The 19,820-nt window shown below is 40.8% G+C and overlaps 1 long non-coding RNA gene across 1 annotated transcript in view; it reads left to right on the plus strand.

Annotated features, from left to right (window-relative positions):
* The first annotated feature begins 153 nt into the window (after positions 1 to 153).
* Positions 154 to 19,820, plus strand: part of LOC144338565 (uncharacterized) — a 371,807-nt gene continuing 352,140 nt past the window's right edge. The window contains exon 1 of the long non-coding RNA XR_013412759.1: positions 154 to 413. This is a non-coding gene — a long non-coding RNA (uncharacterized LOC144338565). The remainder of the gene's footprint in view (positions 414 to 19,820) is intronic.

The raw sequence follows: 19,820 nt of genomic DNA on the forward strand, positions 1-19,820 counted from the left end.
GTGACCCACCTTTCTGGATTACTCAGGATCAGCTAACTTTCAGCACTGAAAATCCAGCATCCTAGGATACCGCTTGTCACCTTAGAAGCAAGGTGTCATTCACCATCACTTCCAAAGCCTCCAGAAGCTAAAAATATGCATAGGAAGAAAATTTTGCTTGTTTTTCCCTGGAATTTGGTTTAACTGTGTGTTAACCAATTGCAGATGTGCTTCTGAGAGGGCTCTGTAGCAGCTGCTGCTGGTGCTCTGGCCGGACTGCCTCCGCCTCCGCCTCCGCTACTCTCCTTTATAGGTTGTGTGCACCCATCCCCCAACTTCTGCATGCTTGTCTCCTAACTGCTCACACCTGCAGCTTTCTTCAGCGAACTACCCTTGGGCTACTGGACCCACTTCACTGGACCTGCTGAGAGCTGGTAGGTTTATGTCCCTCCCCATGTCTCCCCCCGCCGCCCCCAATTCTGATCCTGGGCAGTCCATAAGGAATAACTAACAGGTAAAGAAGTGTGAAAGCTTCTTCTCCCTTGCCACAAGGGAAACAAACTCTGAGGTGTAATTTATACTTCCAAACTAAGTTTGGGATCAGCCTAAGGCTGGGACATCACCTGAACTCACATCCTTGGCTTCTTTCCCTTCTTTGTCTTGCTTGCCCCACTCCCTTACTGGTTTCTCCTGAGGGTGCTTTTTTCATAAATAGCTTCTATCTAAATCCTCATCACAGCCTCTGCTCTGGGGAACCTGACCCAAGACAGGCTTGATTCTTTATATATAAAAATATAACAAACACTAATAAGCAAGGTGGGTCTTTGCTTAGATGTCTGCTGGAGGAAAGGAGAGCTCTGTCTTTACAAAGTCAAGGGATGATAAATGAATAATCCATCTAGCAGTGGTTCCTTCTTCATGCTGCCAATGGAGAATATTCCTGAAAACCCCAAGTGAACTTGGATAATTCTTTCACTCTCTTATTGCATTTACCTTCACTACAGCAATTCCTTTATGATGTTATAGTATTTTGTGTGTCCAGTCTTGTCATCTTGGCAGATTATAAGCCACTAAGAGGTAGTAACAAAGCATTTTCCTCCTGAATCACAAGTCTTACACAAAATGGTGACTTATAGCACAGAATGCATGCTTACATAATAGATAGAAACACCATTCAAAAATGTTTAGAACTTTTGCCCATTCTAGTAAATATCTATCAATATTTCATTGATGGCTGGATGTGGCGGCTCACGTCTCTAATCCCAGCACTTTGGGAGGCCGAGGTGGGCAGATCACCTGAGGTCAGGAGTTCGAGACCAGCCTGACCAACATGGAGAAACTGCATCTCTACTAAAAATACAAAATTAGCCAGGCATGGTGGTTTATGCCTATAATCTCAGCTACTCAGGAGGCTGAGGCAGGAGAATCGCTTGAACCCGGAAGGCGGTGGTTGTGGTGAGCCGAGATCGCACCATTGCACTCCAGTCTGGGCAACAGGAGTGAAACTCCATCTCAGAATATATACATATGTATATTTCATTGACTATCAGTTGGGGTTCTGGCAACAGGAAGCAGAAGGCACACCCAAATGGAATTCTGCAGACAATTCAACAAAGAGAATATTTGCAAAGGTGAAGGCAGGGAAATGAGAACCAGCAATGGATGGTGAAGCACCTTGGAACCTGTAAGTGGGAAGCTGCTGTTATCCTTAGGTTTGAAGGGGAAAGTAAGAGGGGGAAATCGTAGGAACCCAGTGACATCCATAGCTGTTGGAAAGAGCCACTAAGACAGGAGCCAGGACTCCTTCAGAACTCAATCACTGCCAATCTGCAACTTGGCAGGGTGGAATTCAGGACAAATAAATATTCTCATCTCTCTCCTCCTACTTTCAGATCTCTTCCTGAGGTTGGCCAAACCCAATTAAAAGCCAGACAGCAAGGGAACCTGGGTGATACAATCTAAAGGAGTTCGAATCACAGTAGAGAAGGCTAGAGAATGATCTGAAAGGGCAAATGGGGAGTAATCTGAATACTAAACAACACTCTAAATCCCACCCCATGTGATATGGTTTGGATGTTTGTCCCCTCCAAATCTCATGTTAAAATGTGATTCCAAATTTTAGAGGTGAGGCCTGTTGGGAGGTGATTGGATCATGGGGGAGGATCTCTCACGAATGATTTAGCACCATCCCTTTTGTGATAAGTGAGTTCTCTCTCAGTCAGTTCATGTGAGATCTGGCCCTGTAAAATAACATGGGACCTCCCCCTTCTCTCTCTCTTGCTCCCACTCTTGCTATGTGACATGCTGGCTCCCCATCACCTTCGACCATGATTGTAGGCTTCCTGAGGCCCTCACCAGAAGTAGATTGCCAGCACCGTGCTTACACAGCCTGCAGAACTACGAGCGAATTAGACTTCTTTTTTTTGTAAGTTACCCAGCCTCAGGTATTCTTTTACAGCAATGCAAGAATGGACTCACCTACCATGTATGGCACTTGGCCACATGTAAAAGCAAACCACGGATGATAGCTCCTGTTTTAAGTCTTTATTTCTTAATACTCTATATTTACTATTTCCATTCATTTCTGTTTCTTCCTATCTCTCTTTCTTGGGTTCCTGGCTCTCTACTTCTCCCTGCTTCTTCCTCTGACATTCATGACACCCTTTGGATTTTTCTTAGGTTCCTGAATGCTAGCTTTCTAGTAGGTTCTTGGCTCTCTGTTAATGACTCTTATTTTGGATTCTCTCCAAGGAGAAACTTCTCACTCTTGCTTTAACCTTGTGGAATCCCACCAGTCATGACCAGTTGCCTGACTAATTGAAAATCCATTGTTCAAGGAAAAGTAACTTTATAGCCACTAAGACTATGACTTTGACATGGGGCATGTGCCTAAATTATGGAATTCTTAGCTTTGAGAGGGTCATTTATTACAAAGAACTCAGCCTAAAAGTCATTTGTGTGTGTTCTGCTAGACGCATATTTGATCTATAAAACCCTTCTGTGCAGGCAGAAAATGAACATACTTTTTCCAAAGGGCAAATTAACGTGGACGCGCACTCTTTTTGTTTTCATTTTTTGTGTATATCTCCATTAGCAAGTTGAAATAGCTACAGAACTATGAGTGGTATAGACATTGTGATGTGAATTCTTAACTCAGAGTACTGGCATATAGAAAACAAAAATTTTCTGTGATATGAAAAAAATGGGCCAGGCACGATGGCTCACGCCTGTCATCCCAACACTTTGGGAGGCCGAGGCGGGTGAATCACATGAAGCCAGGAGTTCAAGACCAGCCTGGCCAACATGGTGAAATCCTGTCTCTACTAAAAATACAAAAATTAGCCAGGCGTGGTGGCATACGTCCATAATCCCAGCTACTCAGGAGGCTGAGGCACGAGAATCTCTTGCTCCTGGGAGGCAGAGGTTGCAGTGAGCTGAGATGGTACCACTGCACTCCAGCCTGGATGACAGAGTGAGACTCTGTCTCAAAAAAAAGAGAAGAAACAAAGAAAAAAAATAGTAATGCAACCTCGCTCAGTGTGAGTTGAGACAGGAATTAGCCACCATGGTCGCTCATTGGAAAGAAGATGAAGATACAGACAAAATCAGAATAGAGGTATTAACTTTAACCAGACCTGAACAAGGGTTTCAGTGAGGAGAAGTTGAAGGTAAACGTCAGAACTATAGCAGGTCCTTGAATAAGTTATTTTATTCAACATTGTTTCATTCAACATGATTTTATTATAACTTTGATGAGAAAAAATATCAATTCCTGGCTGGGGCCACCGGGCCACTGTCTGTGTGGAGTCTGCACGTTCTCCCCATGTGTGCGGGAGTTTTCTTCAAGTACTCTGGTTTACTCCCACATCCCAAAGCTGTGCATATCAGGTGAATGGGCGTGTCTACACGGCCCCAGTTTGTGAGAGTATGGGTGTGTATGAGTGGGCCCTGCAGTGGGATGGCATCCTGTCCAGGGTGGATTCCTGCCAGGCAACCTGAGCTGCTGGGATAGGCTATGGCCACCTACCACTCTGAACTGGAATCAGGATGTTGGAAGATAAATTAATGAGTGAGTACAAATGATCGTAAAATCGAAATTTGTAAAGTCTGCAATAATCATACACATGCACAACAATAAACCATGCAGGATGAAGACACTCAGAGAGCCCCTCACTAGTTGCGATTGATCTTGAACTGCATGGTGGTAGGAGGTGCTCCTTATTATGTTCACTTTGCAAACACTTATTCCTTGATTTAGCCCACCACCACCATGACTGCTGTTGCTACTCATTTACCAGAAATTGGGTAAATAATTATCTTACTTGTTTTTATTATGTTTCTTAAATGTATGTAGAGCTCATATTAATTTCAATGTTTAATAGTAGAAATGTTTTGGGGTCTTTATTTAGAAGTTTGGTGATGTTTTTGTCACCATAGGAACTTAAATCCTATTTAGATCAATAAGCCTACAGGAAAATTGGTTCCTTACTACTCTTTTTGCTTAAAGTTGCCATTTCCAAGAGCCTATTGACAACATTGAGGACTACTGTATGTAATTAGCTGACATATTTATATCTCATCTTCTTTTATAAACACATTATTGGGAAAAATCCTTTTCTATGCAGCGAGTTTTATTATTTGTGATGCAGAAGTGCAAAAAGTCTTATTTCAGAAGGAAGTTAGTGCAGATTAATGCCAGTTGTCTATAAATCTCTTTTATTTATTTGCCAGCATTAACAAACACCATCTAATAATTTTACTAACCAATTGATTGTGATCAGAAAGCAAACACTTCCTTAATAAAGCATGTTATGGATTCTTATTTGCAGCACAAATGTACCACTTGATCAAGAGAGAATGCACATCCAATATTTTCACCAGTAATACAGGTATTCAATTCATTTGGCACACATTATTTGAAAATTTACTCTTTGATAGGCACTAGGCTGAGGACTGGAGGAGATAATTGTCGTAGAATTTAGCTGTGAGGAATTAGGAATTCTGATTAGGAATCTTTTGCAAGCCTGGCGATTAGAATTTGTGCCAAGCCACTCCAAAGACAAAATTAAGCCAGTAGTCATGGAATGGATGATAACATCCAACTTTTAATAACAATTTCAGAAGCTAAAAGAAGCAGATATTGCATCTGGTTTAAGAGTTTCTTTTTGTCCAAGAAATCCTAAGATCCACGTTACAAAGTGGTACACAGTAACCGTAGAGTTCTAAACCCATTTGATTCATGGCTTCCTGCAACATGGCTGTGGTAGGCATAATAAAACCCCCAAAGATGTCCACAAAGATGTCCGCAAAGTATAACAATCCATACTTTCATGGCATGACATGGCAAAGGGACTTTGTAGATGTGAATAAATGGAGGATATTAAGATGGGGAAGATTTTCCTGGATCACCTGCGTGGGCCCAATGTAATCACAAGGGTTCTTATAAGAGGAAGGCTAGAAGCTCAGAGTCAGAGAGACGTGATGACAGAAGCAGAGATGAGAGAGACAGAGAAAGAGAGAGAGAGAAATATTTAAAGATGAAATGATATTTAAGATTGAAAGCTGACTGTGAAGATGGAGAAACAGGTCATGAATCAAGAAATGTAGGTGGTCACCTCCGCTGGAGCTTTCAGAAGGAAAGCAGTTCTGCCATTGCCTTGACTTTAGCCCTGTATGACTCATTTCAGACTTCTGACCTCCAGAATTGTAAAATAATACATTTGTGTTGTTTTAAGCTATTATGTTTGAAACTAATACAATGACTGAGTGTAGAATGTTTACAGAAAACGTGACGACAAACTCACCTTTGAGTAACTCCAAATGAGTGATGACTGCAGACACAGTAGGTTCGAAGGAAGTGCTGAGGTACAAGAATCAGTCATGCAGTGTGACAGTTTAAAACATGGCCCCAAGTTCTTTCATAGACCTCCCGTTGAGAGGTAGGATCTGTGTCCCCCACCCTTGAATCTGCATCCTCTTGGAACTGCTTTGACTGATACAGTGTATAAATGCTGATAAATGACATTTAAGGCCAGGTCATAGACGACCACAACATGACTGCCCCTATGTTCTTTTTTACTCTGTGGAACTATAATTTGATAAATGATTACATCTTCTAAAGAAAGTACCAGCAAGAATAAACACATTTCATCAAAGAGAAAGAAATTAAGCTACACTGCATTTAAGATTCCAATTCAAATAAATTATGGGTAATTTTCATCTGCTATTTTTTAAGACATTGTATCAGTCTTTGAGCTCATTTTCTCACCAGGTTTGGACATATTCCTTCTTTTCATCCTGTGTTTTGCCATTTTAATGTTACAAGAATTATTTTCAGTGCCACTTCCTTTATTTGCTATAACAAAAGGAAGGAGAAATTAGTTTTCACTCTCCAATCTGGCTTCAGCAATGCTGATTTTTAAAAATTATTATTTCCACATTTTCTCATCTTCTAGCCTTTACTGACATCCCTTCTTAGACCCTCCCCCCTTCTGTCTACCACCTTTCAAACACATGTAACATTAAGGATTTATCCTCCAACAACACTTCTTTAAACAAGAACGCTTTTCTCCATCCATTCTTCTCATTCCTTTCCAGCTTAGGGAAGCAACCACGTTTCCTGAGGCCGTTTGGCCATATGGACAGGCAACTCCAGAATTCTTTCTGATAAAATCTTTGTTCAACTTTGCATCACTGAAGAGACAGACTTTGGAGCTTCAGTGAGAATAATGGGTTCTATGTGAAGATGTAATAAGTGGTGGCTCTATATAAGACATATCACCTGAAATCTCATACGTAAAGGCCCAGTTCGGGTTTAGAAACCACTAAAAGGTGATTTTCACAGGTAATTTACAACAATGATTATGAAAGATGCATATTTTTTCTGAACCATTTTAAAGTAAGTTAATGTTTACATGTCCTTTACTCCTTCAGGGTATATTTCCAAAACCAAGGACATTCCCCTACCTAACTGCAATATAATTGTCAATTATTTCGATGGACTTCTAATATCTGTTCCCTTGTAAAATTCTGAGTATCTTTCAAAGGAAATTTTGGTTTGAACACATTGCTATAATCAGGTCAAATCTATAGCTGTTGCATACTTTTTATATTGGGAGCTCCACAGGGTGGAAAAGTCCTCTCTCTCCTATTAAAGATGTACAGATTTTGTCCCAAGTTCCTTTTGTCCCTGTAAGTGGGGGTAGGAAGGGGAGGCTTCCGAATTCAGGAATAAAAGGAAGCCAAAAGTTTAACTCATGAATCCACTCTGTGTGTCCCCACATTCTGGTGTGATTAGGTTTACTAAATCTTTCTAGATTTTCTGAAAGTATGATCTAAAATGGTCCTAAACTGGACTTAAATCTGTGTTGGATCTATGCAAACTTTAGGAGATTCTCACTTTCTTTAGGGATGCAATTTTCACTTCACGTAGATCTCTGTAAGATTTACATTTTCTCAACATTGGTAAAGTACACTGCTTGTTATGCAATGTTTGTCCAGCTTTTGAGGAGAGCTTTACTACTATCTTCCAGGACATTTTCTAATTTGTAATTTCCTATAGCTCCCCTACTTTCAGCTTAACTCTCTAATATATTATTTTACTTTCATATTTATTTGAACAGAGAAAATCAATTTAAAAATCATTGATCTATTCTTTAGCTTCACTTGAACAACTTAGCCATGGGAATCAGTATAATTGGGTTGTTTGTTTGTTTATTTGTTTGATACAGGGTCTCACTCTGTTGCCCAGGCTAGAGTGCAGTGGTGCGATCATGGTTCACTGCAGCCTCAACCTCCTGGGTTCAAGTGATCCTCCCACCTCAACCTCCTGAGTAACTGTGACTACAGGTGTAGAGATGTGAACCACCACACCTGGCTTTCTTTTTCTTTTTTCTTTTTTTTTTTGATACAGGGTCTTGCCCTGTAGCCCAGGCTGGAGTGCAGTGACATGATCTCTGCTCACTGCAACCTCCACCTCCCGGGCTCAGGTGATCCTCCCACCTTGGCCTCCAGAGTAGCTGTGACTACAGGCATACACCACCACTGGGCCTGGCTAATTTTTGTGTTTTTAGTAGAGACAGAGTCTTAACATGTTGCCCAGGCTGGTCTTGAACTCCTGGGCTCAAGCGATCTGCCCACCTCAGCCTCCCAAAGTTCTGGGATTACAGGCGTGAGCCACTGCACCCAGCCTAAATTTTTTAATATATTTTTTAGAGACAAGATCTCACTGTGTTGCCCAGGCTGGTCTTGAACCCCTGGGCTCAAGTGATCCTCCTGCCTGGGCCTCCCAAATGATGGGATTACAAGCATGAGCCACTGCACCCAGCCAGAAGTAATTGTTTATAATGTCCCATGTTTTTGCTAATTGAGAACATAATAAACTATTTCCCCAAATGCTAAAGCACAAGATTTTAAAATAATTATTTTAAGTAACAAAATGTGGTTTTTAAATGTTTGGTAAAATAAAATATGTTATTGCAGAATAAATTTTATTCAACTTTGTACAAGATAGGTGCAAATTGGATGGTCAATTGAAGGCATTTGGTAAACAGCAAAGTACAATTGGAAGCATGGAATTGACAGAAATCACTGGGTTGGTGTAGGTATTTTATTAATGATATTGTTGAAATTCATAGCATACTAAATTAGGAGGTACCGTAAGCATCCATAGACTTAGATTTATTTCTAGGTGTATAGCAGCATCTGAAGCTACTCTAGCGACATTGTTTTTCATTTTCCAATTGTCTTTTGTTAACACAGGCATACCTCGGAAATATTGCAGGTTCAGTTCCAGACCACTCTAATAAAGCAAACATCACAATAAAGCAAGTCATATGGATTGTTTGGTTTCTCAGTGCATATAAAAGTTACGTTTACACTATACTGTAATCTATTAAGTGTGCGATAGCATTACATATAAAAAATGTTCATACCTTAATTAAAAATACTTTATTGCTAAAAAATGCTAATAAAACAAGCACATGTTGTTGGAAAAATCATACTCATAGACTTGCTCGATACAAGGTTGCCACAAACCTTCAATTTGGAAAAAAAAATGCAACATCTGCAAAGCAAAATAAAGCAAAGTACAATACAATGAGGTATGCCTGGATAGAGAAGTCCAGTTTATTTTTGTGTATTGACCTTGTACCATACAACCTTGCTGAACTCACTTATTTTACCAGGATTTTTCTTTGTAGATTATTTAGTATTTTCTATGTATAGCCATTTTGTCTGTAAAGTTTTAATATTTCTTTCCACTTTTTACATTTTTACATTTTTTTTCTTGCTTTATTTCACTGGCTAGGAGTTACTAAACAGTGTTGAATCAAAATGATGAGAGCAGATATCTTTTCCTTTTTCTTGATCTTAGGGGAAAAATGTTTAGTATTTTGCCATTAAATATGATCTTTGCTGTAGATTTCTCAAATATGCTCTTTATTGGGTGGCAGAAGATTCCTTCTATTCTTAGTTTGCTGAGAAGACCCACCATCTGACACATGGTTAAACAGTTACCCAAAATAATAACAAGCAAGACTGCTTTGGGAAAATCTGAGTATGTGAGGTTGCTATATTTTCACCTTTTACCTTTGAGTTTCAGGCAAACCCAAAGCTGTAAGCTTTCTTCTTCCTGCCTTCTGAAGCTTGCCCTGGTACCTCTTAGCCCTTTCAGAGTAGAGAAATCTCCTAAGCAGAAAGTAATCCCCAGTTCTAAATGTGCCTCCATGCAAGAATGCACTACATACTCTGTTAAAACCCCAGAAAAATATCATCCAAGGCCAAAAGCCCTTCCAGCTCTTATGAGCCATTTAATCTTCCTTCTGAAAGTCCTACCCTCAATCTAGTGAAGGAAAGGGAAATGGTGAAAGCAAAAAGAGACGCATCTCCTAGCCCTTCTAATCCTAAATGCCTCTGTGGGTAGCACTCTTAAGTAGGTGTGAAGGGGACTGTACAGGGCTACAAATGGGTGGTGAGGATACAGGTGGTGTGGTGAAAAGAGCCTGGACTGGCAGTAAGGAGACCTGGGCTCCGTTCTGTATTCTGTCCCTCTCTAGCTATTTGCCCTTGAAGAAAGCTCCATGGTGAACTCCCTGACCTCAGTATCTTCATCTGTAAATTGCATGGAATGAACCAACAGATGAGCTCCAAGGGCCTTCTGATATTCTGGATCACTATGACTCTAAATTAGAACAGCTAAACATACAGAAAGACAGATCACCACAAAATGACAAATCTACTAGAGAGCAAATGCAAATACTCTTCTCAACTGTTTACTAGATAACTGGAGTCACATTCACCGCAAGGTTATCTACATATCGATTACTCTGCCCCAGGAAATGTCTCCACATTTATGTTCTCAGTTGGATCACAGCTTCCTAGCCAGTAAGAAATGTATTGAGTAAGACTTACTAATTTTTCACACAGGAAACAAGAAATATTCTTCTTCAGCTTTGTCAGGGAAGAAGTGGGTAGAAAATCTCAAGTTATGGCACTGCCCAGGAAGGGGTGAAGTAGAAGGGGTGAAGAGTAGGGGAAGCTGGCAGTGGAAGATTTCCTCATTTAAATGGGGGAAAAAAAGAAAGGCATCTCACCAGCGTTAATGGGAAAGCTTAATTTGGGGGAATTCCCTGGAGATCCAAGATGTCTGATAAGTGCAGAATCAAATTAGTTGGGCACCAGAGTATTACAGTTAACAGGCCCAAGTCAACAGGTCCAATTTCCATCATTGCTGTATTGAAGCCAACATGGTCTTGCCTTTCTGGGACAGTGCAGATTTCATGTAATTTAATAGAGGTTATTAATGACACATTTCATGTAATTCAATAAGAGTCAGTAGTGAAAATACAATTGTGGTGGCAAATTCTTTGACACACCCATGGACAAGGAGGGTTCTATGTCCCCTCCCTTTGAATCTTAGCAGACTCTTAGCTGGTTTAACCAATAGAGTCCAGCATAAGTAGCGCTATGTGACTTCCAAGGCTAGATCAGAAAAGGTGATGCAGCTTCTACTTTGTTTGCTTAGAACATTATCTCTTGGAGCTCCGAGCCACCACGTGAGATGTCAGACTATTTTGAGATACTATGCTGTGAGGAAGCCCAAATCAAATAAAGGGGTCATATATAGGTGTTCCAATCATCGGTCCCAGTTGATCTCAGTCTCTAAGACATCCCAGACTAGATACCAGACATGTGAGTGAGGGAGCCTGTAAATGATTCCAGGCCTTAGCCAATTAAGCCTCTCCCAGCCTTCTGAATCTTCACAGCTAAGTCCTCAGACAGTATGGAAGAGAGATAAGCCACACCTGCTGTCCCCTGCCTTAATTACTGACCTACAGAATCCTTAAGCATAATGAAATCGTTGTTGCTTTCTGCTATTAAGTTTGAGTGATTCATTAAACAGTAATAGACAGTCAAAATAGCAACCAACAAATGTGATTTAATCATTAAATTTTAAAACTGAATCTTTGCTTGGAGAGCATCTTTCAGTCTTTTATTTGAGGAAGTAGGATCACTGTTATCTATTAACCGTAATGTGCCCCATCCTCCCAAATGAAAACTGGAGGATTTTATGAATATGTTGATATATGAGTCAGCTGGTATTTACTGAGCACACACTAAATATATAATCCAGAGTACGTTTAAAAGCAATAATATGGAATATAAGACACATTCCATCTTTCAGTAATTTGCATCTGAATTGGATGAATAGACCAAAATACAGAACAAATGCAAATTTGCTTACAGAAGGGCTCACCAGCCTAGCTCTAGGCAGTATGGAACTGTATTTACAAGAACAAGTTGTAGACTACAACCACCTGGGATTTGAATCCTCAGGTTCAAATTCAGATTCAGACCCCCTCCCTTCCAGTTGTATGACCTCAAGCAAGCCACTAGACCTCTTTGTACCTCAATTTCCTCATCTGCAAAATGAGGGTATCAGTAGTACCTTCTCACAGGGCATTTATGAGTATTAAATGAGATAATGTATACAAAACATTAGAACGGTGGCTGGCAGATAGTAAGCGCTCAATCAATGTTAGGTGCCAATATCACAAGAGTATTTGAGAGGGTGCTCAGGTGTTTAGACATACCCCACACAGCAAATGCAGACTAAAGCAAAGTTGCTCTACAAAAAGTCATTTCAATAATCCATGGGCTAAAGGCTCAAGTGTACCCCTGAGCAAAAGGCTTCACGCTGGAAACTGAGTGAACATCCTGCTTTGCTCCTTCTCTTCTCCCCAGTCACTGATTACGTCTGGCTCCCCCATCTTGCCCAGCTGTGGACGTGATGAAAGCGCTTGAATTGTGGAGTCAGACAGGTAGTAAGTCCCAACCTTGGCACGTACTACCGTGACCTTGGGCAAATTCACTAGCGTTCTAGTTTCCCTTCTTGGTAAACTGGAGAAAACAATGCCTACATTTATGGAGTGTTGTGAGGACTAATAATCTAACATAGTAGGTACTTGAGAAGAATTCCTTTCATGATAGGGCAGTGGGAAAAAGAGTTAGGGAAGATGCCTCAACTACACTCATATAAACGTTTCTTTATACACAATTCTGATGAGCCTGTCCTCAGAACAGACTTGGAAAGCAGTTGTCTTACCACAGGTGGAATTAATCATGTCCTAAACATACAGTGTTGTTGGGTTTTAGTGTGCCAGGGCTCATAAATATGTGTTTACCTTCTCGGTGCAAACAGATTCTAGACATTCAGGCTTTAAGGTATAAAAGCTTCTCATAGGATGCTGGGTGCGGTAGCTCAGGCCTGTAATCCCAGCACTTTGGGAGGCCAAGGCGGGCGGATCACCTGAAATCGGGAGTTTGAGACGAGCCTGACCAACATGGAGAAACCCTGTCTCTACTAAAAATACAAGAAATTAGCCGGATGCGGTGGTACATGCCTGTAATCCCAGCTACTCCAGAGGCTGAGGCAGGAGAATCGCTTGAACCTGGGCAGCTGAGGTTGCAGTGAGCCGAGATCGCACCATTGCACTCCAGCCTGGGCAACAAGAGCGAAATTCCATCTTGGGGGGGAAAAAAAAAAGTACGCACACACAAAAGAATACAGGCTGTATGAATCCATTTATACAACATTCAGAAAAGGCAGAACTACTCTGTGAGACTGAGGGCAGAATTGTGATCACCTTTGTTAGGGTACCACCTGGGAGAGGAAATGAGGAAGGCTTTGGGGGTACTGGGAATGTTCTAAACCTTGATCTGGTATGTATCTAAAAATTATATCAAGCTGTATGCTTAAGATTCATGTGCTTTACTGCATGTGTGCTAGACCTCATTAAAAATGTCCCAGGAAGGTGCTGCCATTACTACTTTCCTTTAATTTGCCAATGGTGGGAATGAGGAAGAGAAGAGTAGTGTAGAGGCTCTTACATATGTCTGGTTGTAGACCAAAGCCTTCATTTTGGTAATTGCTTTTAATTTAGCAGAAAAGGCTTGATGCAGCAACAACAGCGTGATTCAGCTCCCTGCTTTCCCACAGCACTCTCTGAAATGAAGGCACGGCAGGGGGGATATATGTAATTCCTTTCTTCATGTATAAAGGGCTTATAAATAGTAATACCAACCTCAGTGCCGGGCATTTCCTGGGGAATTAATAGCCAGCTGGGGTTAACAGTCCTTGGTTCGACTTTAGGCCATCAACTCTTCTTGCTGCTCATTAATTCCCAGAAAGTGCACTGTGCCTTGATGGTTATTGCTTAAATACATTAAAATCAAGTTAAGGGGCTGACTTAATGTTTAGGTGTGATAATGTAAAACACAAGGAAGTACTCCCAGCAGACACATTCACTGTCGTGTGTTTTTATTTAACTAATTTTCTTCGATATGTTTGAGTAGTGCAATGGAATGATGCATATGGACATTTTTGCAGCTGGTGTGTGTGTGTGTGTGTGTGTGTGTGTGTGTATTTAATGCTCATAACTAATCAAACAAGACCTGCACAGAGACCTTGCTAAAAAAAAAACTTTACAATAGGTTCATCATTTCAGTGAAAATTCTCTATTTGGATTCAAGAGAAAATATTTACATACAAGAGAAAATATGAGGAAATAGTTTAGGAAAATGTGGGTTAAATAAGTCATCTGTTCTTTATTAACTTAGCACAAAGACATTTTGGGGTAGGCCCAAGAGAGGCCTGAAACATGGAGAGGCACCCTTTAAAATGACATTTCCCCTTTGGAGGACGGAAAAGAATCCTTCCTAGGGCTTTCTGCTTACTGCTGCCCAGTAGAGGAGAATCAGCTTAAGGCAATTCCAAGCAGTTCTTGAAATAGGAGAGCACACACATGTCTGATTTTTGAACATCCTATTTGTTTAATTCAATAAAGTGGGCATTTATTGTAAGCATCTTCTGTGCAAGGGTAGGGAGGGGAGCCTAGTTGGCTGTGAAGCGCTAACCCTTCATAGCTCACAGTCAAATGTGAGAGATGGGCAGACGGACCCAGACCAGGTTACTAGGCAAAATGTTTTCATCTCTATAATCAGCACAAATATCACATGCTTCAAGAAAACAGATGGGAAGCTCATTGTGAATAGAAAAGATTCAGGGATCACCCAAGTTATGAGAACTCAAACATTTGGACTGATTGTTAACTTCTTTTTTTTTTTTTTTTTGAGACAGGGTCTCACTCTGTCACCCAGGCTGGAGTGCAGTGGCACAATCACGGCTCACTGCAACCTCTACCTCCTGAGCTCAAGCAATACTCCCACCTCAGCCTCCCCAGTAGCTGGGCCTACAGGCGGATATCACCACGACTGGCTAATTTTTGTATTTTTTGTAGAGATGTGGTTTTGTCATGTTGCCCAGGCTGGTCTCAAACTCCTGGGCTGAAGTGATCCACCTGCCTTGGCCTCCCAAAGTGGTGGGACTACAGGCATTAGCCATCGTGCCCAGCCTCTTAATTTCTTCTACGAATCAGTTTCCAAACAAAAGCTGGAGTGCAATGGCATGATCTTGGCTCACTGCAACCTCTGCCTCCTGGGTTCAAGCAATTCTCCTGCCTGAGCCTCCCGAGTAGCTGGGATTACAGGCACCCGCCATCATTCCAGGCTAATTTTTTGCTGTTGTTGTTTTGTTTGTTTGTTTGTTTTGATATGGAGTCTTGCTCTGTTGCCCACACTGGAGTGCAGTGGTGCAATCTCAGCTCACTGACACCTCTGCCTCCCAGGTTCAAGCGATTCTCCTGCCTCAGCCTCCCCAGCAGCTGGGGTTACAAGCACGTGCCACCACACCCAGCTACTTTTTTATTGGCAGAGATGGAGTTTCACCATGTTGGCCAGGCTGGTCTCGAACTCCTGATCTCAGGTGATCCGCCTGCCTCAGCCTCCCAAAGTGCTGGGATTACAGGTGTGAGCCACCATGCCTGGCTTCCCACAAGTACTTTTTAACTGGTTTTATGATTTGGAAATTTTGTTTAGCTTCCTTCAGGCTAGGACCACTTCTAATTCACTCTTATCTTCCTATGACCCAGATAATGCTTGGCATACCCTATGCTCAAAACGTATTTGATAAGTGGAGGAATGGATGAATTGGTGAAGGTAAGTTCATATTTGAATGGCTAGCAGCCTCCTTTCCAACTGTTCCCATGATCAAAACACTCATCCAAAATAGATATTAATCTGGAAATGGTCTGAATTCTCGAAGACTGACAACTATTTGGGGATGCGTGCATTTGCCAAGCCCCTGGTTTGGATGCCACACCTGGTAGAGGTAAAACCTGGTTACTACATACATAAGATGTGCTATCACCTGTATTAGTAAAACAGAAAAATTCTGTGGCAATTAGGAAAGATACAGCTGGGATTCGCACTAAACTGAAATTTAAATGTCTACATAGACAATTAAAAAATAAAATCCTATCATTGACTGTCTTTCTCTCCATTTGTCCATCTGTGAACTATGGATAATAATTACATATACCTTTTCTACCTCCCAGAGTTGGAGAATGTATAATGTATGTGAAATTTATAAATTGCATAGTATTACATAAATACCAATTTTATTAGCATCTCTACTTTCTATTGGTAAATATTTCTGTGGTGAATATTTCACTTAAAGTGCATCTTCCCATTCACAGCACATTCCAAGAAGCCTGTATCCCTCACCGCCAGACTAAGATGTGCCCCTCAGGTTAAATATAATTATTTTAGCAGTAGTTTAAGAAAAACATAGCAGGAAGATAAATGCTAAGCGAAACAGAATTTTTAAAAAACTTAAAACAAATTCTATTTTGGATAATTTTTTTTTTTTTGAGACGGAGTCTCGCACTGTTGCCCAGTCTGGAGTGCAGTGGCGAGATCTCGGCTCACTGCAAGCTCCGCCTCCCGGGTTCAAGCCATTCTCCTGCCTCAGCCTCCCGAGTAGCTGGGACTACAGGTGCCCGCCACCACGCCTGGCTCATTTTTTGTATTTTTAGTAGAGACGGAGTTTCACTGTGTTAGCCAGGATGGTCTCGATATCCTGACCTCATGATCCGCCCGCCTCAGACTCCCAAAGTGCTGGGATTACAGGCGTGAGCCACTGCGCCCGGCCTCTGTTTTGGATAATTTATGCCTTTCATTTTCTTAGATAATTAGGAGTTAATTACCAACACACACCGTGTTCTTCTTATCATGATAACTTGGAGAGATCTTTACTAGAAGGAAGTGCCATTTAACTGGTACACTTGACTTTCCCCCAGATCCCAGGTGGTTTTTTTTTTTTTTTTTCCAGCTAGCCAAGTTATTTTCATCATATTCCTTTTTATCTTAAGTTCACATAACCCCTAGAACCTGAATCTAGGGCAAAAGAGGAGAGATCAGACCTAACACTATCGATTCATTGATGTGGGCTCCGTCGGTTTTGATTTTAGAAGGTCAATGCCCTATGGGCCAAATTTGTTCAAAGGACAAACACGCAATAATGATATAGTGCTTCCTGTCTTTAAAAATCCAACTACCACTGTTTAAATATAGTTAAGTATTAGTGGGAAAATGTAACGTATACTTTAAAAAGTAAGTCTCTGTGTGGTTTAGAGTCATTCTATAATTATGTTTTAAATAAATGATGACCTTTTAAAATACATAATAATAATATTGTTGATACTTCAGATAAATGGTTCCTGTTTCATTTTTAATATGTCATTAACTTACCATTACTAAAAATTCAACCATGCTTTAAAAAATTTTCAGATGGAAATGAGATTATATTAGTAATTTACAATAGAGTAATACATTTCCATTATGCTTATTTAATAGCACATTTATATCATGCAAATTCCTTTAGATGTAAAATTGTCATCTGGGTGGTTGGTAAGAAATAAGAAAAAAAATCCAAATAGGAGTTTTAAGGAAAGAAGACAAATATGCAAAGCAGAATTTCTTCCTATCAATAGCACGGTACCTTGGGAAAGGCTTCAAATAACTCCTAAAATATAGACTGAAATTATTCTTCAATGTCCAGAATGTTCATTTATTAAAAAAAAAAAAAATTACTCAGGGCCATTACATTTACCAACCAGCTAAATTCACTTCAATGCCACTCCTTACAGGTATATAATGCTTTAGAGTTTTATTGTTGCTATAGTTTGAGTACTTGACGATCCAAACCTCATGTTGAAATTTGATCCCCAATGTTGGAGGCGGGGCCTAGTGGAAGATGTTTGGGTTAGGGAGATGGATCCCTCATGAATGGCTTGATGCCATTCTTGCAGTAATGAATGAGATTTTCCCTCTGTTAGTTTTTGCAAGAGTTCCCCAACAGCTGATTGCTAAAAAGAGCCCAAGACCTTCCCCCTCTCTTGCCTCTGCTCTCTCACCATGTGATCTCTACATGCCAGCTCACCTTTGCCTCCCTTTTGTCTTCTGTCATGAGTGGAAGCATTCTGAGGTTCTCTCCAGAAGCAGATGCTGGCACCACGCTTCTTGTATGGGCTGCAGAACCGTGAGCCAGATACATTTGTTTTCTTTACAAATTACCCAGTCTCAGGTATTCCTTTATAGCAATACAAAATGGACTGAGATAATAGTATACAGAAAATGTCACCTACAGCTACCACCCATGATAGTTGAAGACCTAGCTGTAAATGTCATCATGCAGATGATGCTGTGTCTCTGTTTTCAACATTGGCTTACAACCAACCTTAGCGTGTAAAAATCTAAAATTGTCCTGGGCCTCATGTGCTTTCCCAAGCTCCCTACCTGCTGTATGATCCAGTATGATCTTTTACGTTGACTTTAACTTTCATGCTGATTACCGATTTGCCAAATATCACTGACGTTATTTTTGTCTCCTTATGGCGGTTCCTTAAAACCACTTTGTTACTTGATTTATAAAAAGAAGTGGACCACAAGTACACTTATCCCAGAAGGGCTTAGCTTGGAAAGCTTCAAGCATCACCAACTCTCAGAAGTTTTATATTTGATTTGCATATCTGTACGTCCTATTCTAGGGAGAGGGTTCCTAGTTTTTGTTAGAGTGTAAAAAATTAGAAAAGTGAGAGCTTTTCAGATCCACTGCAAGATGGAGCCAATGACAGGGCCAGAGGCAGAGCAAGAAAAGAGGGCAAACTGAAGAGGCAAAAGGAGAGGGAGGGTGTGAAAGTTGTCAGAATAAAAGTGGAGTTACCTGTGGTTTTTTTTTTTTTTTAATTAAAAAACGAAACAAACAAAACAAAACAAAAGCAGCTGGGCCCGGTGGCTCACACCTGTAATCCCAGCACTTTGGGAGGCCAAGGCGGGCAGATCACTTGAGATCAGGAGTGTGAGACCAGCCCGGCCAACATAGTGAAACCCCGTCTCTACTAAAAATACAAAAATTAGCCAGGCCTGGTTGTGCACGCCTGCAATCCCAGCTACTTGGGAGACTGAGGCAGGAGAATCGCTTGAGAGGTGGAGGTTGCAGTGAGCCAAGATTGTGCCCCTGCAGTCCAGCCTGGGTGACAGAGCGAGACTCCATCTCAAAAAAATAAATAAATAAATTAATTAATTAATTTAATTTAATTAAAAAAAGAAACCCTGACAAATAGAGCCAAGGAAGGCCATAAAGAGAGGATTCTCATGTATAAACACTTGATAACAGAAACTACCAAGAAAGGCTCTGCAAAAACCACAACCTTGCACAAAGGCTAGTGCAACCTTACACAGAAAAATATATCTGTTAGTGTATCTTCTCAACAACTGTCTCTCCAACCCTGGACTGGCACTACCCTTGGTGCTCGTAGCCAGGAATAATTATCTCAAAATAATTATGTAATCCTCCTCATTCGTCCTTTTGAAAACCTGGTCTTCCTTTATCTCCCTGAATACCCATATAGCTTACTATGACATGCATATTCTTATGGCAAGGCCCTATTCCCGAATAAATATCATTTTCTTTTAGAGAGCATCTCTCCATGTGTTATTTAGGTTGACAAGAGGCAAGAGAAAAACAGGAGAAAGAAAATGTAGAAGAAAGAAGCAAGAAGAACAGAAGGAACAGAGAAGACAGGAAGTTGGGAGAAAAGAAAAATAACAGTGAGTCAGAGAAGGAAAGGAAAAGGAAAAGAGGGGCATAAATTAAAAAAAGAAGACTCATCCTTCAGCCTTCCCCAGGGCTCAGGGCACCAGGAAACTTCCCCTTCCCTCAGCCAGGTGTCCCCCAGCAGGTCCAGCTTCTGTCTGGCTATGGTGCCTTTATTCTTTCCTATTTTTTTGAGTCACTCTGTGACTATTGACTCAAACACAGGTTTTCACTTGGGCAAAGGTCCCATACAATGAATTAAATGATGGCTTCAAATGGGCATTAGAAGAATGAGGATTGTTCAGCCTCCCAGTGAATACACTCCTATTTGGGTGTATTCAAATAG

Source organism: Macaca mulatta, chromosome X (genome assembly GCF_049350105.2).
Source record: "Macaca mulatta isolate MMU2019108-1 chromosome X, T2T-MMU8v2.0, whole genome shotgun sequence".
Taxonomy (NCBI): Eukaryota; Metazoa; Chordata; class Mammalia; order Primates; family Cercopithecidae; genus Macaca; species Macaca mulatta.